Here is a 26369-nt window from a genome sequence, read left to right on the forward strand (position 1 = left end):
TCCTGTTACATTGTCTGTTTCTAGAACATGTATCTGTAACATGAATTAGTTCACATTTGACTGGTAAATAGGGGAATGATATCTCTATAATGTGGAAGTCATTTGGTTGGCACATGATTTTTCCCAGCAGGTAAATGTGTTACATAACTGGGTAATAGCAGCTGAACTCAAATATACAGATACATCAACACAGCTTAATGCAGTAAGCCACAGGAGAATGAATAGAGTACCATACAGGATGTCCATTCTGGCCATGTTCTTCCTTTTGGCTTAGTTTTGCCTTGCACTCTGTCGGAAGTGCTGTTTTTGCAATTCTTCCTAATTTTTGTGCATCTGCCCTTGTTTTCATAACTTGGCAACCTTACTCCTTCTTTACAACTCCTTCCCATCAAATTACATTTACTTTTTTCTTCCTTTATCATAAAATTTATATTTACTGTATAATCTATTTATTTGCAATGTAACAACCTTTTAAAATAAACTATGCTAATACTTTTGGGAGGATTGTTAATGTTTTTGTTAGTGCTCTGATTATGAAGTTTGTATAGGTTTTGTGAGGATTGCCTTAATCCTATTTTATGCATAATTTTTTTTTTCTGGTAACCAAAGATAATTATTATCCTGGCAAACAATCAGAAATATAACACACACGGATACACCAGAAATACAGCTACACGTGGAACAACTCCTACAGAACACCTACTGAACGCTGGCAGAAGACCCCAGACCTCCCAAAAGGCAAGAAACTCCCCACATACCTGGGTAGGGCAAAGAGGAGAGATTCCCGCACAGAGGATCGGTGCCGAGCGGCACTCACCAGCCCGAGAGGCTTGTCTGCTCGCCCGCCGGGGCGGGCGGAGCTGGAAGCTGAGGCTCGGGCTTCGGTCAGAGCGCAGGGAGAGGACTGGGGCTGGCGGCGAGAACTCAGCCTGAAGGGGGCTAATGTGCCACAGCTAGCCGGGAGGGAGTCCGGGAAAACTCTGGAGCTGCCGAAGAGGCAAGAGACTTTTTCTTCCCTCTTGGTTTCCTGGTGCGCGAGGAGAGGGGATTAAGAGCGCTGCTTAAAGGGGCTCCACAGACGGGCGCGAGTCACGACTTAAAGCGCGGAGCCCAGAGACGGGCGTGGGACGCTGGGGCTGCTGCTGCCGCCGCCAAGAAGCCTGTGTGCGAGCGCAGGTCACTGTCCACACCGCCCTTCCGGGAGCCTGTGTAGCCCGCCACTGCCGGGGTCCCGGGATCCAGGGGCGGCTTCCCTGGGAGAACGCACGGCGCGCCTCGGGCTGGTGCAACGTCACGCCGACCTCTGCCGCTGCAGGCTCGCCCCGCACTCCGTGCCCCTCCCTCCCACCCGGCCTGAGTGAGCCAGAGTACCCGAAGAGGCTGCTCCTTTAACCCTGTCCTGTCTGAGCGAAGAACAGACGCCCTCCGGCGACCTACATGCAGAGGCGGGGCCAAATCCAAAGCTGAGACCCAGGAGCTGTGAGAACAAAGAAGAGAAAGGGAAACCTCTCCCAGCAGCCTCAGAAGCAGCGGATTAAAGCTCCATAATCAACTTGATGTACCCTGCATCTGTGGAATACATGAATAGACAACAAATCATCCCAAATTGAGGAGCCAGGAGTCAGTGCTGTGCCTCTGAGGTGGGAGAGCCAACCTCAGGACACTGGTCCACAAGAGACCTCCCAGCTCCACATAATATCAAACGGCGAAAATCTTCCAGAGATCTCCATCTCAACACCAGCACCCAGCTTCACTCAACGACCAGCAAGCTACAGTGCTGGACACCCTATGCCAAACAACTAGCAAGACAGGAACACAACGCCACCCATTAGCAGAGAGGTGGCCTAAAATCATAAAAAGTCCGCAGACACCCCAAAACACACCACCAGATGTGGACCTGCCCACCAGAAAGACAAGATCCAGCCTCATCCACCAGAACACAGGCACTAGTACCCTCCACCAGGAAGCCTACACAACCCACTAAACCAACCTTAGCCACTGGGGACAGACACCAAAAACAACGGGAACCACGAACCTGCAGCCTGCAAAAAGGAGACCCCAAACACAGTAACATAAGCAAAATGAGAAGACAGAAAAACACACAGCAGGAGAAGGAGCAAGATAAAAACCCACCAGACCTAACAAATGAAGAGGTACTAGGCAGTCTACCTGAAAAAGAATTCAGAATAATGATGGTAAAAATGATCCAAGATTCTATTTCCCAGATCCAAAATCTTGGAAATAGAATAGACAAAATGCAAGAAACAGTTAACAAGGACCTAGAAGAACTAAAGATGAACCAAGCATTGATTAAAAACACAATAAATGAAATAAAAAATACTCTAGACGGGATCAATAGCAGAATAACTGAGGCAGAAGAACGGATAAGTGAGGTGGAAGATAAAATAGTGGCAATAACTGCTGCAGAGCAAAATAAAGAAAAAAGAATGAAAAGAACAGAGGACAGTCTCAGAGACCTCTGGGACAACATTAAACGCACCAACATTCGAATTATAGGGGTTCCAGAAGAAGAGAAAAAGAAAGGGACTGAGAAAATATTTGAAGAGATTATAGTTGAAAACTTCCCTAATATGGGAAAGGAAATAGTTAATCAAGTCCAGGAGGCACAGAGAGTCCCATACAGAATAAATCCAAGGAGAAATACACCAAGACACATATTAATCAAACTGTCAAAAATTAAACACAAAGAAATCATATTAAAAGCAGCGAGGGAAAAACAACAAGTAACACACAAGGGAATCCCCATCAGGATAACAGCTGATCTCTCAGCAGAAACTCTACAAGCCAGAAGGGAGTGGCAGGACATAATTAAAGTGATGAAGGAGAAAAACCTGCAACCAAGACTACTCTACCCAGCAAGGATCTCATTCAGATTTGATGGAGAAATTGAAACGTTTACAGACAAGCAAAAGCTGAGAGACTTCAGCACCACCAAACCAGCTTTACAACAAATGCTAAAGGAACTTCTCTAGGCAAGAAACACAACAGAAGGAAAAGACCTACAATAACGAACCCAAAACAATTAAGAAAATGGGAATAGGAACATACATATCGATAATTACCTTAAATGTAAATGGACTAAATGCTCCCACCAAAAGACACAGATTGGCTGAATGGATACAAAAACAAGACCCATATATATGCTGCCTACAAGAGACCCACTTCAGACCTAGAGACACATACAGACTGAAAGTAAGGGGATGGAAAAAGATATTCCATGCAAATGGAAACCAAAAGAAAGCTGGAGTAGCAATTCTCATATCAGACAAAATAGACTTTAAAATAAAGACTACTAGAAGAGACAAAGAAGGACACTACATAATGATCAAGGGGTCGATCCAAGAAGAAGATATAACAATTGTAAATATTTATGCACCAAACATAGGAGCACCTCAATACATAAGGCAAATACTAACAGCCATAAAAGGAAAAATCGACAGTAACACAATCATAGTAGGGGACTTTAACACCCCACTTTCACCAATGGACAGATCATCCAAAATGAAAATAAATAAGGAAACACAAGCTTTAAATGATACATTAAACAAGATGGACTTAATTGATATTTATAGGACATTCCATCCAAAAACAACAGAATACACATTTTTCTCAAGTGCTCATGGAACATTCTCCAGGATAGATCATATCTTAGGTCACAAATCAAGCCTTGGTAAATTTAAGAAAATTGAAATTGTATCAAGTATCTTTTCCGACCACAATGCTATGAGACTAGATATCAATTACAGGAAAAGAGCTGTAAAAAATACAAACACATGGAGGCTAAACAATACACTACTTAATAACGCAGTGATCACTGAAGAAACCAAAGAGGAAATTAAAAAATACCTAGAAACAAATGACAATGGAGACACGACGACCCAAAACCTATGGGATGCAGCAAAAGCAGTTCTAAGAGGGAAGTTTATAGCAATACAATCCCACCTTAAGAAACAGGAAACATCTCGAATAAACAACCTAACTTTTCACCTAAAGCAATTAGAGAAAGAAGAACAAAAACATCCCAAAGTTAGCAGAAGGAAAGAAATCATAAAAATCAGATCAGAAATAAATGAAAAAGAAATGAAGGAAACGATAGCAAAGATCAATAAAACTAAAAGCTGGTTCTTTGAGAAGATAAACAAAATTGATAAACCATTAGCCAGACTCATCAAGAAAAAAAGGGAGAAGACTCAAATCAATAGAATTAGAAATGAAAAAGGAGAAGTAACAACTGACACTGCAGAAATACAAAAGATCATGAGAGATTACTATAAGCAACTCTATGCCAATAAAATGGACAACCTGGAAGAAATGGACAAATTCTTAGAAAGGCACAACCTGCCAAGACTGACTCAGGAAGAAATAGAAAATATGAATAGACCAATCACAAGCACTGAAATTGAAACTGTGATAAAAAATCTTCCAACAAACAAAAGCCCAGGACCAGATGGCTTCACAGGCGAATTCTATCAAGCATTTAGAGAAGAGCTAACACCTATCCTTCTCAAACTCTTCCAAAATATAGCAGAGGGAGGAACACTCCCAAACTCATTCTACGAGGCCACCATCACCTTGATACCAAAACCAGACAAGGATGTCACAAAGAAAGAAAACTACAGGCCAATATCACTGATGAACATAGATGCAAAAATCCTCAACAAAATACTAGCAAACAGAATCCAACAGCACATTAAAAGGATCATACACCATGATCAAGTGGGGTTTATTCCAGGAATGCAAGGATTCTTCAATATACGCAAATCAATCAACGTGATACACCATATTAACAAATTGAAGGAAAAAAACCATATGATCATCTCAATAGATGCAGAGAAAGCTTTCGACAAAATTCAACACCCATTTATGATAAAAACCCTGCAGAAAGTAGGCATAGAGGGAACTTTCCTCAACATAATAAAGGCCATATATGACAAACCCACGGCCAGCATCGTCCTCAATGGTGAAAAACTGAAACCATTTCCACTAAGATCAGGAACAAGACAAGGTTGCCCACTCTCACCACTCTTATTCAACATAGTTTTGGAAGTTTTAGCCGCAGCAATCAGAGAAGAAAAGGAAATAAAAGGAATCCAAATCGGAAAGGAAGAAGTAAAGCTGTCACTGTTTGCAGATGACATGATACTATACATAGAGAATCCTAAAGATGCTACCAGAAAACTACTAGAGCTAATCAATGAATTTGGTAAAGTTGCAGGATACAAAATTAATGCACAGAAATCTCTGGCATTCCTATATACTAATGATGAAAAATCTGAAAGTGAAATCAAGGAAACACTCCCATTTACCTTTGCAACAAAAAGAATAAAATATCTAGGAATAAACCTACCTAAGGAGACAAAAGACCTGTATGCAGAAAATTATAAGACACTGATGAAAGAAATTAAAGATGATACAAATAGATGGAGAGATGTACCATGTTCTTGGATTGGAAGAATCAACATTGTGAAAATGACTCTACTACCCAAAGCAATCTACAGATTCAATGCAATCCCTATCAAACTACCACTGGCATTTTTCACAGAACTAGAGCAAAAAATTTCACAATTTGTATGGAAACACAAAAGACCCCGAATAGCCAAAGCAATCTTGAGAACGAAAAATGGAGCTGGAGGAATCAGGCTCCCTGACTTCAGACTATACTACAAAGCTACAGTAATCAAGACAGTATGGTACTGGTACAAAAACAGAAAGATAGATCAACGGAACAGGATAGAAAGCCCAGAGATAAGCCCACGGACATATGGTCACCTTATCTTTGATAAAGGAGGCAGGAATGTACAGTGGAGAAAGGACAGTCTCTTCAATAAGTGGTGCTGGGAAAACTGGACAGGGACATGTAAAAGTATGAGATTAGATCACTCCCTAACACCATACACAAAAATAAGCTCAAAATGGATTAAAGACCTAAATGTAAGGCCAGACACTATCAAACTCTTAGAGGAAAACATAGGCAGAACACTCTATGACATAAATCACAGCAAGATCCTTTTGGACCCACCTCCTAGAGAAATGGAAATAAAGACAAAAATAAACACATGGGACCTAATGAAACTTAAAAGCTTTTGCACAGCAAAGGAAACCATAAACAAGACCAAAAGCCAACCCTCAGAATGGGAGAAAATATTTGCCAATGAAGCAACTGACAAAGGATTAATCTCCAAAATTTATAAGCAGCTCATGCAGCTCAATAACAAAAAAACAAACAGCCCAATCCAAAAATGGGCACAAGACCTAAATAGACATTTCTCCACAGAAGATATACAAACTGCCAACAAACACATGAAAGGATGCTCAACATCTTTACTCATTAGAGAAATGCAAATCAAAACTACAATGAGATATCATCTCACACCAGTCAGAATGGCCATCATCAAAAAATCTAGAAACAATAAATGCTGGAGAGGGTGTGGAAAAAAGGGAACACTGTTGCACTGCTGGTGGGAATGTGAATTGGTACAGCCACTATGGAGAACGGTATGGAGGTTCCTTAAAAAACTACAAATAGAACTACCGTATGACCCAGCAATCCCACTACTGGGCATATACCCTGAGAAAACCATAATTCAAAAAGAGACATGTACCAAAATGTTCATAGCAGCCCTATTTACAATAGCCCAGAGATGGAAACAACCTAAGTGTCCATCATCGGATGAATGGGTAAAGAAGATGTGGCACATATATACAATGGAATATTACTCAGCCATAAAAAGAAATGAAATTGAGCTATTTGTAATGAGGTGGATGGACCTAGAGTCTGTCATACAGAGTGAAGTAAGTCAGAAAGAGAAAGACAAATACTGTATGCTGACACATATATATGGAATTTAAGAAAAAAAATGTCATGAAGAACATAGGGGTAAGACAGGAATAAAGACACAGACCTACTAGAGAATGGACTTGAGGATATGGGGAGGGGGAAGGGTAAGCTCTGACAAAGTGAAAGAGCGGCATGGACATATATACACTACCAAACGTAAGGTAGATAGCTAGTGGGAAGCAGCCGCATAGCACAGGGAGATCAGCTCGGTGCTTTGTGACCGCCTGGAGGGGTGGGATAGGGAGGGTGGGAGGGAGACGCAAAAGGGAGGGGATATGGGAACATATGTATATGTATAACTGATTAAATTTGTTATAAAGCAAAAAAAAAAAAAAGAATAAGGCAGATCTGTACATACTAATATGAAATATGTTTGAAATATATCCTTAAGTGAAATAAAAGAAAAAAAAAAAAGAAATATAACACACATTAGCAGGGGGAAAAAAAACCCAAATCAATAGAAACATCCAAGACTTGGTGGGCAAGGATGCTAAAATAGCTTTTACAAATATCTTGTTCCTGGAAGTGTAGAAAATAAGGATCTTGATAAAGGTAATCATGTACTTCAATCTGAATGGTCAATATTTTAAGATGTCAGTTCTCCCCTATTTTTCTATATGAACACACTAACCCATTAAAAATCCTAGCAGTCTCTTTTTGTAGAAATTGGCAAACTGATTCTAAAATTATGTAATGCCAAGAAGCTAGAATAGAAAAAACATTTTTTTTTTGAAAACAACAAATTTGAAAATCTTTTTTCCTTTTTCCCCCTCTTTCTTTCTGTATTTACCTATAATTTTTAAGTATGCATTTTGGCAGAATGTGAGGTCTTTCAAGAATGCTTATCACAAACAAGCCAGCATAGAGATATAGGCCTCTGGTTCATTGAGTCACAGTAGGCTCAGTTGGAAACAATTTAGCACTAGGAATTGCTCAGTGTAAGAGGAGATCTTTTGATGGAAATTCAGTCTTGATTGTGGTCACAGTACTGTGCATTTGGCCATACTCTCTGGTTAGAAACTCCTAGCATTTAAAAGGTCTTATCCAGTTGTGAGTTGAACTCATTACCTCAGGAATCACCCTTATTTTATCTACAAAGAGTTGTCCACTTACACATTCAAAAGGAGAACCTGACCTGATGTGGGGCTTTTTGACATACAGTTCCTTTATCCTTTGTTTATCTGGCTCTGGGAAAGACCCTCAGGCTGGGACACTCACTTAGGCCTAGACATAAAGTACAGACATGTGCACTGTCTGTGATGCTTTACCTATTTGGTAAATTTTAACATGCTGCCACCAAAGACTTAAAGCCATTAAAAACCCCACAACACTTTATTGAGGTATAATTTTATATACCATAGAGTTGACCCATTTTCAGTGTATGATTCAGTGAATTTTGCTAAATTCACCAAGTTGTGCAGTCATCACCATATTGATTCCTGCTTCATGTGTCTATGACCAGTGCAGTCTCACAGGGCCCTGTGCCCTGCATCTTGATATTCTTAATTATTTTATATTTGAATTTGTGTTTGGTAAGTAAAGTCTGATGGGACAGCAGGGCGTACTTTAGGGGCTTGGAGCCACATAGACCTGACTCTCTGCAACAAGTTTTCAGTCATGTATTCCCTGCCCCTGCTCAGTTACTGCTGTCACCACCAACCCCAGCAGGGTTGTGGACCCAGGGAAGGTCAGGATTGGGTATATGTGCCCTTGCCTGCCCGTGAAGGTCTATACTCACCCAGCGAGTATCCTCATGACTAAGGAAGCATGGTGTTAAATAGCAAATAAAAAGTATCATAACAGATGTAGAAGAAAGGGGAAAAAAATCCTGCTTTTTGAACATTTTTATTTTGTACTGAGCCTGACCACAATCCAGCTTTAGAACATTTCCATCACCTCCAAAAGATCTGTCATTCCAGTTTACATTTAATTCCCATTTTCCTTCCCCAGACCTGGGCAACAGTTTTTATCTCCTTTTTGTCTCTGTAGATTTGCCTATCTAGACGTTTCATGTAAGTGTAGTCATACAATATGTGGTCTTTTGTGTCTGGCTTCTTCGTTTTTGAGGTTCGTGTTGTAGCATAGATCAGTATTGTAGCATATTTTCATTTCTTTTTGTTTCTAAATAATATTCCATTGTATGGATATACTATATTTTATCTAACTATTATCTATCTTATCCATACATTAGTTGATGATTTTTAGATTGTTTTCACATTTTGGGCATTGCGAATAATGCTGCTCTGAAACAAACATTCACATGTAAGTCCTTGTGTGGATATATGTTTTCATTTCTTTGGGTTGTATGTCTAGGAATAGGTATAGGAACTGATTTACAAAGAGGCTATACCATTTAACATTTTCAGTAGCATGAGGGTTCCCATTTTTTTCATCCTTGGCATCATTTGTTAATATCTGTCTTTATTTATTTATTTATTTTTATTGGAGTATAGTTGATTTATAATTTTGTGTTAGTGTATGCCGTCCAGCAAAGTGAATCAGTTATACATAAACATATATCCACTCTTTTTTAGATTCTATCCCCATATAGGTCATTAGAGAACACTGAGTAGAGTTTCCTGAACTATACAGTAGTAATATCTGTCTCAAAAAAGTTTTTTTTAATGTGTGTGGAGGGTAGGGTTAGGAGTTAGGAGGAAGTGGGTGGGCTTCTGTTTAGCTTTTGAAAAGATGCAGAACATTTCCAATCCCCAAAATAGAATAAATTTTTGAGAAACTATTGCCCTTTTACCCAGGTGTGTGCATGGTCAAGAGATCGTATTACCTGTCATTTTGATTGTAACCTTTCTAGTGGGTGAAAACGGTATCCCATTGTGGATTTAATTTGCATTTCCCTAGTAAATAATGATGTTGAGCATCTTTTTATATACTTATTAACCATTCAAATACCTTCTTTGTTGAAATATTCACATATTTTGCCTATTTAAAAAATTGGTCATTTATCTTATTAAGTTATGAGTTCCTTATATATTCTGGATACCAGTTCTTTTTTATTTTTATTTTTAAAAAAATTTTGGCCGTGCTGCACGGCTTGCTGGATCTTAGTTCCCCGTCCAGGGATCAAACCTGCACCCTTTGCATTGAAAGCAATGAGTCCTAACCACTAGACCGCCAGGGAATTCCCTACCAGTTCTTTTGTAGATATTTAACTAGTCAGTATTTTCGACCATAGTATGGTTTATATTTTCATTTTCTTTTGTAGCATAAACATATTGAATTTTGATAAAGTTGAGTTTACCAGTTTTTTTCTTTTGTGGATTATTCTTTTGATATCATATCTAAGACACCTTTGCCTAACTGAAAGCCATGAGGATTTCCTCCTATGTTCCTCTAAAAGTTTTATAGTTTTACCTTTTACATTTAGACCTCGGATCTATGTTGGGTTAATTTTTGTGTATGGTGTGTGATATGCGTCCAGGTTCATCTTTTTGCACATAGATACCCAATTGTCCCAGTATCATTTGTTGAAAAGAATATCCTTTCCCTGTTGAATTCCATTAAAGCCACATGTTTTGCCTGTCATCCTCAGTAATTTTTACTATAAGCAAAGCTGTGTGATTATTGAGTCCTGAACTTTTCCTTGACCTGAGAATATATCTTTTCCTGAAGTACATTTTTAGCTTTTGAACCTACCTGGAGTAGTAATAGTGAGTGTAGAGGTGTGTGTTAAGTTTGAGGTATGTTTAATTTTAAATGTGAATACTATAAGGAAACATTTCATATCTTTCCTGTCAATTTATAATTAAATCTTGAAATAAATATTTATTATTTTTAGGATCCAAGAGGGTCCCTGATTCCTAAGCCAGGAAACATTTTGACAGGAACCTCTTTCAACCCCAAACAAACACCTAACCTTCTAACACCAAAAGGTCTAAATTTTGTTTCAGTCTTCAAACCCAAAATGTTTTCATTCAGAGGTCAGAAAAATATAGCATGCCTTGGTAAAGCAAAACTGGCTCCCTTAATTACTTTTCCAGGTCAAAAATTAGAGATAATTGAGTCAGTGTTTAGTTTTGGCTGTGTTACAAACACTGTCATCAGTTAATTCCAGGTTATTTGCTAAAGAAGACATCCTCCTTCAAAATTCTTATTACTAAAGATTTATCTTCCCTCTTTATCTTTTTGAGTCTGTTTTTCCCTCTAAATTGTAAGTTCTTCTAAGTCTGAGAATACCTGTTACTCGTTTTTGTTTCTCTCCCTCACTGCATTCGACCCTACCTTATCTCACAGTGCCTTGAGGGCACAGATGTTTCTGAAATGAGTTTTTAAACTGAAGGGAATTTAAAAGGTATAGTCAGGAGAGTCATGACAGTGCCAAGTGCCAAGATTCTTCTTCCTTCTGAGGTGTATTAAGTGTAATTGTGCTGGGTGCTAAAATTATGAACACCAGTCATCTATGGTTCCTCTCTCAGGAGCTGACCTCCAGAGAGGGAGATTGTCAGGTAAGCAAGCATACCATTATATGGCAGAGGGTCAAAAAAGTCTTCAGAGAGATGGTAGAATTTAAAGGATAAATTGAAGTCTGCTAGTAGCATGCAAGACCATTCTGTTAGAGAAGGAGAGTTGAAAGAGCATGGTGTCTTTGATAGAAATACAAGTAGTTCAGTCTGACTAGAGCACAGCTTGTAACAGAGATTGACAAGAGACTAGTTGGGATCCAGATCACGAAGTCTTATTTGCCATATTAAGTATTTTGAATGATACACGGTTTCCCCTTTTTATTCCTATGTGTCTTACAGCAAGGTTGAAAAAACCACTGTTTTCTCTGTAGCTGGGCTCTAGACCATATACTTTTAGTAATAGGGAGTTGTTGAAGAACTTCTAACAGGCGACATATTAAGATTTATATTTTAGAAAAACACTTCTGAAGGCAGCAGTGTAGAGGATGTATTGATTTTGAGTAGATTAAAATAAAAAAATAGAGAGCCCAAAATAGAGGTCTGAACAGCAAGGATGGAGTTAAGAGAAGGAATTCAAGAGATTTAAGGGATAGAATTGGTAGGACTTTGCACCTGATTACATGTGGAGAATAAGGAATAGTCTAGGAAAATGACAAGGTTTTTGGCTCAAGTGTCTAGATGACTCTTTGGTTACTTCCATAGAGAGAGGGCCTCCTTCAAAGCTTTGCATGGCCTATGGAATATGATACTCAGACACAAGTCTGTGTGTGAGAGCTACAACCAGCATCTGAATGATCAAGGCAGCTGCTTCAGGATTTCTTTCTCATTGCTCACTCTTTTTGCTTTCTGTGTCAAGGGAGGCCCTGAGAGAGAAGTCAGTGGGGGACAGAGACTGCATTTATTGTGCTGCCGGAGAGTATGTGCAGCTGCCACTTCCTTCTGATTCACCACCACCACTTGCCACAGCTGCTGGGCTGGACCAAAGTCGGTAGATTGTAAAAACTTCTGTCATAACAAAGCCCATTGCAGCACAGGGTGTACCTTAAAATTTTGTATTCATGATATTTCTCCAACTTTTGCCTTAGTGTCCTTTATTTTAAAAATCTGTTTTTAGTTTTTTAAGGAACCTCCACACTGTTCTCCATAGTGGCTGTATCAATTTACATTCCCACCAACAGTGCAGGAGGGTTCCCTTTCTCCACACCCTCTCCAGCATGTATTGTTTGTAGATTTTTTGATGATGGCCATTCTGACCTGTGTGAGGTGATACCTCATTGTGGTTTTATTTGCATTTCTCTAATGATTAGTGATGTTGAGCATCTTTTCATGTGTTTGTTGGCCATCTGTGTTTCTTCTTTGATGTGAAAAATAAATAAATAAAAATAAAAACAATAATAAAAAATCTGTCTGTAGGGATATATATCTATGTATCTATCTATCTTGGACTTAAATTGTTCATTTACTATGCTGAAACCCTTAATATTCATGATTTAGTGTGGGTGAATACTATTGCCTACTTTAAAGTCCCAATATGTATAAAAATATATTTATATACAAATATACAGCTATTACATATATATAATTAAAAATATATTAGAGGATCCCACATGCCACGGAGCGGCTGGACCCGTGAGCCATGGCCGCTGAGCCTGCGCGTCCGGAGCCTGTGCTCTGGAGAGGCCACAACAGTGAGAGGCCCTCGTACTGCAACATACATACATACATACATAAATATCTATATCTATATCTATATTAGAGCTGGGGAGTTGCTGTTAAGAGTCTGAGAAGAATTGCTTAGTTGTCATGGTAAAAGATCTTAAACACTCCCAAAGTCAGTTTTTTAAAGTAATGGTGAATTAATTAGTGTACTACTCCCTGAGATACACAGTCAGCTATTTAAGTTTTTTATTCAGTGATTTTGGGAATTAAGCATGCTATTTGTCCACAGCATAGTGTGTACTTAAATATTTGCCTTTTCTAGCATGTTCAAACTTCTTAGTTTTACTAATTTTTCTTTAGTCCAAACTTCATATTATAAGAATATTAGTTTTCATCCATTTTATATTTAATTATCAAGCTTTTTTTCCCCCTTGTAGTATATGTCTTTATTTTTGCTTTGTATAAGTCCCTTGGCCTTCCTGTCTGGAAAGGTAAAGTCTTTTTTATTTTTTTAATCTTATTTTTGGCTTTTTTTCTGTATCTTGTCCATTATTCTGCAGCCAGTGATCAATCTGAGGAGGGCAAGGGCTCTTTCAAAGACTGCCTTTGGGTTTGTCATTCTATTTGGTTATGCTTATTGGTAATCTAGGATACAAATGTGTCATTTTTATAACATATACAGTCAGTGGCACAAAATATTTTAATAAGGTTGACATTCCCCACCTGCCCTCTACCTTTCTGCTTCTGTTTTTTAATTTGTGGAGAACAGTACTATCTTCACTGAGTGACTAGGCCCAGTCCCCATCATGTTTATATATGGAATAATCTCTGTCAATCATTTGATGTATTTCTACCCGTATAAGCTTGCTTTAGTATTTAAAAATCACACCTTCACTTTTTAAAAACAAGTGGAACCTCTCAGTATTATCATTATGTTAATTTTACTTTCCTGATGATCAGTAGATTAATTTCCATTCACTTTTTATTTTATTTTTATTTTCCATAGCTTATTTGTTAGAGAATACCAAATAGAGAAAAATGATAGGGAGTCTTTTTTTTTTTTATGGACTCAACTGCATATTTCATTTCTGCATCCTGCTTTGTAGCTTTATAAAAGACAGATACTTTCAAATTGGCATGATATTGGTTCCAGTTGCACATGGGAAATATGAGGTTTTCTTACCAAAAGTGTGCAGGTACTTTCTTTTATTATGAATACTTTGCCACCCAATGACATCAGGAATTTATTATTACTTAACTTTGAGGAAATGATTCCTCTCAAACAAGTTTTATTAAAGTCTTACCATTTTTCTTTTTTTTTTTTTAGGTTAAGTGCAGTCTAAAATTAAACTGGCAAATTAGTTTCCTATTCATTAATATTTCTTAAAATATGTGGGGGTTTTTTGGTTTTAAAAAAACACCTTTTAAGAGTATAATATTTAGTTCATCTTTTTCCTTGTAAAACTACACCAACCTTAAATTATGCCATAGGTGTTCATCATAAATTGGCTTGCATCCCAGAACTGTAATTCCATTTAACTGTAATTCCACTTAAAAATGAAATGTAATTCCATTTCATTTTTAAGAAGCTACCAAGTTTAGAAAAATTGGAGGTTTTTTCCCTCCCCTTAGAGATATGGTTAAGTAATTATTAATATGGTTCAAGGAAATTTCACAGATGGAGTGTGCAAGTATTTCAGCTATTTACTTTCATTTGTTAAATGTCAATTTCATTTGTTAAATACCCTTTAGATCATTACTTTTAAGGATTTAACTATTATATGTATATATAACACCCATATTTAATGTCACTTACTTAAAGATCTTAGTCTGCACTATTGACATTAATTCCCAAGGCAGTTAAGCATATATACAGCTGTTGTTTAACTATTTCCTATCCTGTGCTCTAGCATTTATCATTTTTAAAGCCATGTGTCTGAATAGCTAAATATTAGTGACTTTGTACCATAATTTCATAACTGTGTTATAATATATTTTCAGAAAATGATAAATATAATAATGATCTTAAGTCTTTGAAGAGATATAAATCACTTTGTAAATGCTAATAAAATGCAGCATAGTATAGAAGTTGTGAGAAGGGTTTTTGGAGTTATATTGACTGGGTTTATATCTGTGTCCTTGCTTGGTTTATAACCCTAGACAAGCTACCTAATCATTGAGTGTCTTTGTTTCCTCCCTTATAAAATAGAGATAATAAGATAGGTAGCTCCTATGTTATGCTTGAGTACAAAATGAAATAATATATGTTAGGCCCTAGAATACTGTCTGGTAGAAGATGAATGTACAACATGGAAAGTCTAGTTCCTTAGAATCTATTTGTAGTATACTGTTTTTAGGTCTATTGAGTTTTCCTAGCTTTTCTTTCTTTCCTTTTTATCCTCCCCCCAATTTGAGCAATTAGGGGTATCAACTCAATGATAAATGGTTGTACTGCCATTCTTCCTTATAGTTTTGGCATTTAGTTAGTGTAAGCGTTTGTTTTCTAATTGTTGAAATAAAGATTTAGTTTATCTTTCAGGAAAACTACTATGGTTTTCTAATGTTTTGAAACAAAGTAGCAGGTAAGAAGTTTTGTCCCAATGATTTCATCTTTTTTCTCTTAAAACCTTGGGAAAATCACAGGTAAGAATTTAAGGAAGAAAAAAAGGGGAGGGGGGCATGATTGACTAATTCCCCACTTACTTATTTAATGACAGTTTTGGTTCTCAAAGGAGAAAATGATATGCTCTTCCTTTGCTATTTAAGTAAAGAGCATAATTGCATCTAAAACATGGATCTCAACTATTCAATAGCTGTTAACAGCCTGAAGCCCTCTCCATCAATTTGTTGCTTTCCCTTGCTTATCTCCTCCCTCTAGTTCTGTGCTCTGGTATTCGTTTAAGAGGCTCTATCCCACCCAGTGGCACCTTGGATGTGGAACTTACATTTTCTTGAAGATTTAAGGGCTACAAAAGGAGGGATTATATTCCATCCACCTGTAACTGTAATCTTGTGTCACTCTGTTGTGTTCAACTTCTTCTTTCTTCCCTTTTCTTTCCTCTTTATGTAACAGAAAGAAATTTCTTCCATTACCTCATGGAGGGCAATTTCTCCCACATTTACAAGCTCTTAGGAGGGGTCGGGGTTTCACCTTCTTCCCTAGTTTATCAAGAGTTTTCTTCCAAACAATTAAAGAGTACAAATAAATACAGATGGTGCTTTCCCCAAAAGGAATTCTGGTTAAAGTAGAATTTTCTCTACTTTAGTATATTTGTATTTGTTTATTAGTTTTTTTTTTTTTGTATGTTAGATGGTAAGAAAATTAAGAAATTTAAGGGAGGCAGTAAAGTTGCCATGCTTAGTAGGTTCTAAACCTTACTTTATCACATATTAGTCGTATAACATTTCACAAGTGGCTTAACCTCTCTAAGTCTTAGTTTCCTCACATTTAAATTGAAAAATACAATACCTATTTTGTAAGGCTGTTGTGTGGAACAAATGGGATAAAGTGTTAAGAGGCTTAAAACAATACTGGGCACATAATAAGGCCTTAGTAAATGGTGATTTCTTTTACTCTATCACCACCTCCAAGTGCTGCTGCCACACCCACTGCAATTAGATAGTCATCTTGTATAAAGGAAAAAGTGTCTGGTAAATGCTTTAATCATCTACTCATTGATACCAGCAAAAAATATATGTGCCAATCTTAGATTATGGTATAATGAGAACGTATAGTACTCATTTGGAAAAACCAAGTTGTATACTCTTTCTGGCTTGTCACTTGGATGTTTATTAAAGTCTTACAGTTCATCATGTATATTGCAGAAAATTTAATTGAGTATTAAAGGAACCTCAGAAATCATGCAGGTAAAATGTTGGTTTTCTTTTTCCTTCCTTCTTTCTTCTTCTTCTTCTTCTTCCTTTTTAATCTAGTAACAATTATTTTCCTGAAGAGGAAGGATTATTTGTGTTATGTAGATAGTGGCCACTTTCTAGGCAGTTACTTTAAAAAAAATTGTAATTGATATGGCAATAATTTATGTAAAGTACAAGAATGTACACATAGATTTTACATTGATGAAAAGTTGGCATTCCAATTCTTATTGATATTCACTTTCCATTAGTTGAAGGAGATGGAAGATATTCTATATTAACTTTCAGATGCATTGCTGTTATCTCTTTTAATCATGAAGTAGTATCTTTTATATTCCAGTATTTTTAATTCATTTAACAAATATTGTGAGTGCATTATGGGTACATGATGTGTTTGATGTGAAAAATTCTAAGATATGTTAGACATGGCTTCTGCCCTCAGAGTTTATAGACTACTCGTATAAATAAGTAACTATTAGACAAAGTAGGAAATGAGGAGAACTGTAAGAAAGTAGATACAGAGTAATGTTGGGGTTCAGAGGAGGTAAAGAAGGGGAATTAATTTTGAGCATATGCAGTCCTAATTCCCAACATGGACTATGTACAGAAAATGTCCGCTGTTTGCCAGGCACTAGATTAAGTATTTTTATTGTATTAATTCATTTTGTTACTGAAAGCTTGACCTCTCTGTGCATTGGTGCCGAATCAAATTTTGGAGACAGAGTTTTGAGTGAAGTAGAAAAGAATAGCTTTACTGCTTTGCCAGGCAAAGGGAGGCACACTGGGCTTCTGCCTTGAAAAACTGTCTCTCGGGCTTCCCTGGTGGCGCAGTGGTTGAGAGTCCGCCTTCCGATGCAGGGGACACGGGTTCGTGCCCTGGTCCGGGAGGATCCCACATGCCGCGGAGCGGCTGGGCCCGTGGGCCATGGCCGCTGAGCCTGCGCGTCCGGAGCCTGTGCTCCGCAGCGGGAGAGGCCACAGCAGTGAGAGGCCCGCGTACCGCAGAAAAAAACAAAACAAAAAACAAAAGTCTCTCAACCCCAGAGGATTGATGAAGGGTTTTACAATTGGTTCAAGGGTGGGGTCTCTGACAAGATTAGGGTGTGAGCAGGGCTTGGACTCCCTTAATCTTGTCTCAGGTGGTTAGTCTCCTAATCTTGATGAGCTTCTCTGGTCCCTTTAATCTTCCTCTGGTGGTTTCTTGTCTGCTTCTCCCTTTATTAGCAACTGTTCGAATCCATCCATTGGAACTCAGGGAAGGTCATGGAGGCTGCAGTCTTGCCTACAAGAAACAGGGGACAAAAGGGCCTCCTTGCTCATGTGCCCCACAGGGCCCCACTCGATTTCAATTTCACAACAACCCTATGATGTATAGGTAAATTATCACCATTTTATAGGTGAGACAGGGCTTAAAGAGGCTAAATAACTTTCCAAATGATATTTGAAAATAGTACTTAAACCTAGAACTGTCTGAATCCAAACTGTATATTCTTTCTACTCTCTAAAAGAGATCCAGGTAAGCTTAGAAGTTTTTCAGGAACTGCAGCTGGGGATAGGTAGGATTTTGTCTTGTAAAAGTGAAGAACAACTTTCCTATTATGGAACATGAGCAGACGAGGAATTAGGGCAAAGCAGTAGAGCATATATGGCTAATAGTCAGTATTGAAGCTTGGGTGCAGAATCAGTTGTGGAAAAGGGAATAGTGGAAATGGCATTATCTTGTTCTTTTTTATGGCTGAGTAATATTCTATTGTATATATGGTATGTACCACATCTTCTTTGTCCATTCCTCTGTTGATGGACATTTAGGTTGCTTCCATGTCTTGGCTATTGTAAGTAGTGCTGCAGTGAACATACTGAGTGAAGTAAGTCAGACACAGAAAGACAAATATCATTATCATATGATATCGCTTATATGTGGAATCTAAAAGGTACAAATGAACTTATTTACAGAACAGAAATAGAGGCACAGATGTAGAAAACAAACTTATGGTTATCAGGGGATAGGGAGGGAGGCATAAATTGGGAATGACATACATACTACTATATATAAAATAGATAACTAATAAGAACCTACTGTGTAGCACAGGGAACTCTACTGAATACTCTGTAATGGCCTATATGGGAAAAAGAATCTAAAGAAGAAAAAGAGTGGAGATATATATATACGTATAACTGAATCACTTTGCTGTACATCTGAAACTAACACAACATTGTAAATCAACTCTACTCCAATTTTAAAAAAAAAGGAATAATGGAAGGTAAGGTAGAAAAAGGTTGGAATTAGATTGTATCAGGTTGAGGAATTTGAACTTTCTTCAGTTGTCATTGGAATATTCACACTCTTATGAATTCCTTTCATTTTTGATTAGCACTGTTTTATAATTTGGAGGTAAGACATCTTTGTATTTATTTCATACTGCTTAGTAGAACATTTAGGGAGTACAGTGAAGGAAGGAATGAATCATAGAATTGTATAGAAAAAAATGATGTTAGATATCATCTCCAGCAACATCCTAATTTTTAGAGACAAAGAAATGGAGGCCCCAAAGGATTATGATATATTGAAGTCATATAATGTAATGAATTAGGCTTGTATCTAAAGGTAGGAACAAAAAGATATGAAGAATAATTTAAAATTCTTTGATAAGGATAAAAAAGAATTTTAAAAACAAATGTGAAAGGTCAAGAAAATGGTATTATTTCCACAAAAAAAGTTAATTAAATTAAAGTGGGCATGCTGTAATCTGCTTTACTTGCTAATCTGGAAAGTTAATTTACATACAGTTTGATAGCAGTTTTCATCTTTTGATTATTTTCAAGAAGGAATCTAGGAAGAATATGTAAATTTGTTTAATTCAGTCATATTATCACCACCTCTTTTTTTTTTTTTTAATTAATTTATTTATTTATTTGGCTGTGCCCGGTCTTAGTTGCTGCATGCGGGATCTTTAGTTGCGGCATGTGGGATCTTTAGTTGCGGCATGTGGGATCTAGTTCCCTGACCAGGGATTGAACCCGGGCCCCCTTGGGAGCGCAGAGTCTTAACCACTAGACCACCAGGGAAGTAAGTCCCCATCACCACCTCTTTGATAGTTCACAAGTTCCTTCTCTGTACATGTGCTGTAGCATGGAGGAGGAGAAGCAGAACATAAACAAAACAAAAGAAACAACCAAAAAAAATAGAATGCTATTTTTATGTTGTTTGCAACTCTGTTTATTTTGATTACTGTTTAAATTTATGTTTGTGTTTTTTTAAATCCAACAGATGTAGTAGGTGGTCAGAAATAGATATCAAAATAGCAAAGGATGAAAAGAGAAAATGTCAAATGATGAAGAAATGCCAGGGATAAGAGTACAAAGCAGCATAGGAGGAGAAATGAGAAAGCAATATATTCTATATTCATAGATTTTTGGCCCTTATAGCTGCTGCTTTTTTCAAACTGTGTAGGATGCAGTATTAGATTTCAAAGTCACTTTAAAGGAGGAAATCTACCATCAAGCTTTCTTAGTTATTTCTCCAAATTCATTGACTAGGTAGACTTATGATGAGATACCTAAAAGGATGCCCATTAAATTCAGTTCTTCTTTATTCTTTCTTATGAGGCCTTTCAACGTTATAAAATCTTAAAAAGGTTAAAATTAAAACAGATGGTCTGAGAAGCTCAATTTTTCAAAAATTTTTGACTGTAAGCTTCAGGCTTGTAATTTATTGTTTCTATTGAAAAATTTAAACTCTGTGTATTAAGAACATAATATAACCTTCTGCCACCTAGTGTTAATATTTGAATTACTTCTTTAAAAGTTTCCAGGAAGTGCCTTTGTTAAGTACTGATAATTTTATAGCATTCTAGTTAGCTTCATTTATATAGAAACTTTGTTTTATCTCTAGTTTTTTATAGTATGTAGTTCTTGGTGTGATTATTTTATGTGATGTTTAGATAATAAACAATAGTGAATTTAAGAAATTAGAAATTTCTTCAGTTGTACAGCTGCTTTATGTCTCATCTGAAAATATTTCTCTAAGTTCCCTTTCCCCTGTAATTTAGGAAATTGTATTGATTAATGGGCAAGGTGATACAACTGACTAGGTAGGGAGTGGTTGTTCAAATCCTCTTTCCAGATGCCCCTAAAAAGTTTTTAAGCTGATAAAAACACTTTTAGGGGAACAGACTCATAAATGGAGTGGTTTCTGTAATTGAAATGATTATCATTAAGTTGTCTTTTCTTTTCTTTCTTTTTCACATCTTTATTAGAGTATAATTGCTTTACAATGTTGTGTTAGTTTCTGCTGTACAACAAAGTGAATCAGCTATATGTAGACATATATCCCCATAGTCCCTCCCTCTTGAGCCTCCCTCCCACCCTCCCTACCGCATCCCTCTAGGGCTTCACAAAACATCCAACTGATCTCCCTGTGCTCTGCAGCAGCTTCCCACTAGCCATCCATTTTACATTTGGTAGTGTATATATGTCAATGCCACTCTCTAACTTCATCCTGGCTTCCCTTCCCCCACTGTGTCCTCAAGTCCATTCTCTACGTCTGCACCTTTATTCCTGCCCTGTCACTAGGTTCATCAGTACTGCTTTTTAAGATTCCATATATATGCGTTAGCATACAGTATTTGTTTTTCTTTTTCTGACTTACTTCACTCTGTATGACAGACTCTAGGTCCATCCATCTCACTACAAATAACTCAATTTCATTCCTTTTTATGGCTGAGTAATATTCCATTGTATATATGTGCCACATCTTCTTTATCCATTCAAACGTTGATAGACATTTAGGTTGCTTCCATGTCCTGGCTATTGTAAGTAGCCCTGCAGTGAACATTGTGGTGCATGTATCTTTTTGAATTACGGTTTTCTCAGGGTATATGCCCAGTAGTGGGATTGTTGGGTCGTATGATACTTCTATTTTTCATTTTTTAAAGAACCTTCATACTGTTCTCCATAGTGGCTGTATCAATTTACATTCCCACCAACAGTTCAAGAGGGTTCCTTTTCTCCACACCCTCTCCAGAACTTGTTGTTTGTACATTTTTTGCTGATGGCCATTCTGACCAATGTGAGGTGATACCTCATTGTGGTTTTGATTTGTATTTCTCTAATGATTAGTGATGTTGAGCATCTTTTCATGTATTTGTTGGCTATCTGTATGTCTTCTTTGGAGAAATGTCTATCTAGGTCTTCTGCCCATTTTTTTTAAAATAAACTTTCTTTCTTTCTTTCTTTCTTTCTTTCTTTCTTTCTTTCTTTCCTTCCTTCTTTATATTTTTGGCTGCATTGGGTCTTTGTTGCTGTGTGCGGGCTTTCTCTAGTTGTGGCAAGCGGGGACTGCTCTTCGTTGTGGTGTGCAGCTTCTCATTGCGGTGGCTTCTCTTTGTTTTGGAGCATGGGCTCTAGACACGCAGGCTTCAGTAGTTGTGGCACTCGGGCTCCGTAGCTGTGGCTTACGGGCTCTAGAACACAGGCTCAGTAGTTGTGGTACATGGGCTTAGTTGCCCTGAGTCATGTGGGATCCTCCTGGACCAGGGCTCAAAACCATGTCCCCTGCATTGGCAGGCAGCTTCTTAACCACTGCACCACCAGGGAAGTCCCTTCTGCCCATTTTTGGACTGGGTTGTTTGGTTTTCTGATATTGAGCTGAATGAGCTGCTTGTATATTTTGGAGATTAATCTTTGTCAGTTGCTTAATTTGCAAATATTTTCTCCCATTCTGAGGGTTGTCTTTCTGTCTTGTTTATGGTTTCCTTTGCTGTGCAAAAGCTTTTAAGTTTCATTAGGTCTCATTTGTTTATTATTGTTTCTATTTCCATTACTCTAAGGGGTGGGTCAAAAAGGATCTTGCTGTGATTTATGTCATAGAGTGTTCTGCCTAAGTTTTCCTCTAAGAGTTTTACAGTGTCTGGCCTTCCCTTTAGGTCTTTAATCCATTTTGAGTTTATTTTTGTGTATGGTGTTAGGGAGTGCTTTTTTTTGGCTTTTAATCTTTGTTTTCCAGTTTTTGTTTTTGTTTTTTTTTTAATTGGGGTATAGTTTTACAATGTTGTGTTAGTTTCTCCTGTACAGCAAAGTAAAGTAGAGTTCCCTGTGCTATACAGCAGGTTCTTTTTTTTAAATTTTAATTTAATTTATTTTTTTATACAGCAGGTTCTTATTAGTTATCTATTTTATACATATTAGTGTATATATGTCAATCACAATCTCCCAGTTCATCCCACCCCCCACCCCCTGCTTTCCCCCGTTGGTGTCCATACATTGTTCTCTACATCTATGTCTCTCTTTCTGCCTTGCAAATCGGTTCATCTGTACCATTTTTCTAGATTCCAGATATATTTGTTAATAGATGATATTTGTTTTTCTCTTTCTGACTTACTTCATTCTGTGTGACAGTCTCTAGGTCCATCCACGTCTCTACAAATGACCCAGTTTTGTTCCTTTTAATGGCCGAGTAGTATTCCACTGTATATATGTACCACATCTTCTTTATCCATTCATCTGTCGATGGACATTTAGGTTGCTTCCATGATCTGGCTGTTGTAAATAGTGCTGCAGTGAACATTGGGATTGCATGTGTCTTTTTGAATTATGGTTTTCTCTGGGTATATGCCCAGTAGTGGGATTGCTGAGTCATATGGTAATTCTATTTTTCGTATTTTAAGGGTCCTCCGTACTGTTCTCCATAGTGCTGTATCAGTTTACATTCCCACCAACAGTGCAAGAGGGTTCCCTTTCTCCACTCCCTCTCCAGCATTTGTTGTTTGTAGATTTTCTGATGATGCCCATTCTAACTGGTGTGAGGTGATACCTCATTGTAGTTCTGATTTGCATTTCTCTGATGATTAGTGATGTTGAGCAGCTTTTCATGTGCTCTTGGCCATCTGTATGTCTTCTTTGGAGAAATGTCTATTTAGGTTTTCCACCCATTTTTTGATTGGGTTGTTTGTTTTTTTAATATTGAGCTGCATGAGCTGCTTGTATATTTTGGAGATTAATCCTTTGTCCGTTGATTCATTTGCAATTATTTTCTCCTATTCTGAGGGTTGTCTTTTTGTCTTGTTTATGGTTTCCTTTGCTGTGCAAAAGCTTTTAAGTTTCATTAGGTACCATTTGTTTATTTTTGTTTTTATTTCCATTACTCTAGGAGGTGGACAAAAAAGATGTTGCTGTGATTTATGTCGAAGAGTGTTCTTCCTATGTTTTCCTCTGAGAGTTTTATAGTGTCCGGTCTTACATTTAGGTCTTTAATCCATTTTGAGTTTATTTTTGTGTATGGTTTTAGGGAGTGTTCTAATTTCATTCTTTTACATGTCCCTGTCCAGTTTTCCCAGCACCACTTATTGAAGAGATTGTCTTTTCTCCATTGTATGTTCTTACCTCCTTTGTCGTAGATTAGTTGACCATAGGTGCATGGGTTTACCTCTGGGCTTTCTAACTTGTTCCATTGATCTCTATTTCTGTTTTTGTGACAGTACCATATTGTCTTGATTACTGTAGCTTTGTAGTATAGTCTTAATCAAGGGAGCTTGACTCCTCCATCCCCGTTTTTCTTTCTCAAGATTGCTTTGGCTATTTGGGGTCTTTTGTGTTTACATACAAATTGTAAAATTTCTTGTTCTAGTTCTGTGAAAAATTCCATTGGCAATTTGATAGGGATTGCATTGAACCTGTATATTGCTTTGGGTAGTATAGTCATTTTCACAATATTGATTCTTCTAATCCAGGAGCATGGTATAGGTCTCCATCTGTTTATGTCATCTTTGATTTCTTTCATCAGTGTTTCCTAATTTTCTGAGTACAGGTCTTTTGCCTCCTTAGGTTGGTTTATTCCTTGGTATTTTATTCTTTTTGTTGCTATGGTAAATGAGAGTGTGTCCTTAATTTCTCTTTCTGAACTTCTGTTGTTAGTGTATAGGAATGCAACAGATTTCTGTACATTAATTTTGTATCCTGCAACCTTACCAAATTAATTGATTAGTTCTAGTAGTGTTCTGGTGGCATCTTTAGGATTTTCTATGTATAGCGGCATATCATCAGCAAACAGTGACAGTTTTACTTCTTCTTTTCCAATTTGTATTCCTTTTTTTTCTTTTTCTTCTCTGATTGCCATAGTTAGGACTTCCAATACTATGTTGAATAATAGTGGCGAGAGTGGACATCCTTGTCTTGTTCCTGATCTTAGAGGAAATGCTTTCAGTGTTTCATCATTGAGAATGATGTTTGCTGTGGGTTTGTTGTAGATGGCTTTTTTTTATGTTGAGGTATGTTCCCTCTGTGCACACTTTCTGGAGAGTTTTTTTCATAAATGGGTATTGAATTTTGTCAAAAGCTTTTTCTGAATCTGTTGAGATGATCATATGGTTTTTATTCTTTAATTTGTTAATACAGTGTATCACATTGATTGTTTCACATATATTGAAGAATCCTTGCATCCCTGGGATAAATCCCACTTGATCCTGGTGTATGATCTTTTTAACATGTTGTTGGATTCTGTTTGCTCATATTTTGTTGAGGATTTTTGCATCTATGTTCATCAGTGACATTGGTATGTAATTTTCTTTTTTTGCGATATGTTTGTTTGGTTTTGTTATCAGGGTGATCATGGCCTTGTAGAACGAGTTTGGGAGTGTTCCTCCCTCTGCAGTTTTTTGGAAGAGTTTAAGAAGAACAGGTGTTAACTCTTCTCTAAATGTTTGATAGAGTTCGCCTGTGAAGCCATCTGGTCCTGGACTTTTGTTTGTTGGAAGATTTTTAATTACAGTTTCAATTTTGTTTCCTGTGATTGGTCTGTTTATATTTTCTAAGTCTTCCTGGTTCAATCTTGGAAAGTTGTACCTTTCCAAGAATTTGTCCATTTCTTCCAGGTTGTGCATTTTATTGGTGATAGTTGCTTGTAGTAGTCTCTTAGGATGCTTTGTGTTTCTGTGGTTTCAGTTGTAATCTCCATTTTTATTTCTCATTTTATTGATTTGAATCCTCTCCCTTTTTTTCTTGATGAGGCTGGCTAAAGGTTTATCAGTTTTGTTTATCTTCTCAAAGAACCAGTTTAGTTTTATTGATCTTTGCAGTTGTTTTCTTTGTTTCTATTTTATTTATTTCTGCCTTGATCTTTATGATTTCTTTCCTTTGGGCTTTCTTTGTTCTTCTTTTTCTAGTTGCATTAGTTGTAAGGTTAGATTGTTTATATGAGATTTTTCTTATTTCTTGAGGTGAGCTTGAATTGTTATAAACTTCGCTCTTAGAACTGCTTTTCCTGTGTCCTACAGGTTTTGTATCCTCGTGTTTTCATTGTCATTTGTTTCTAGGTATTTGTTAATTTCTACTGTGATTTCTTCAGTGATCTCTTGGTTACTTAGCAGTGCACTTTTATCCTCCCTGTATTTGTGTTTTTTACAGTTTTTTTCCTGTAATTGATTTCTAATCTCATAGCGTTGTGGCTGGAGAAGATGCTTGATATGATTTCAATTTTCTGAAATTTTCCAAGGCTTCATTTGTGACCCAAGATGTGATCTCCTCTGGAGAACGTTCCATGTGCACTTGAGAAGAAGGGGTAT

At 37.2% G+C, this 26369-nt stretch overlaps 1 protein-coding gene across 2 annotated transcripts in view; it reads left to right on the forward strand.

Moving 5' to 3' along the window:
* Window positions 1-26369, forward strand: part of MNAT1 (MNAT1 component of CDK activating kinase) — a 220335-nt gene that overhangs the window by 155936 nt on the left and 38030 nt on the right. The gene's annotated exons all lie outside the window — the stretch shown is intronic.

This window comes from Hyperoodon ampullatus, assembly GCF_949752795.1.
Source record: "Hyperoodon ampullatus genome assembly, chromosome: 3".
NCBI classification, from domain to species: domain Eukaryota; kingdom Metazoa; phylum Chordata; class Mammalia; order Artiodactyla; family Ziphiidae; genus Hyperoodon; species Hyperoodon ampullatus.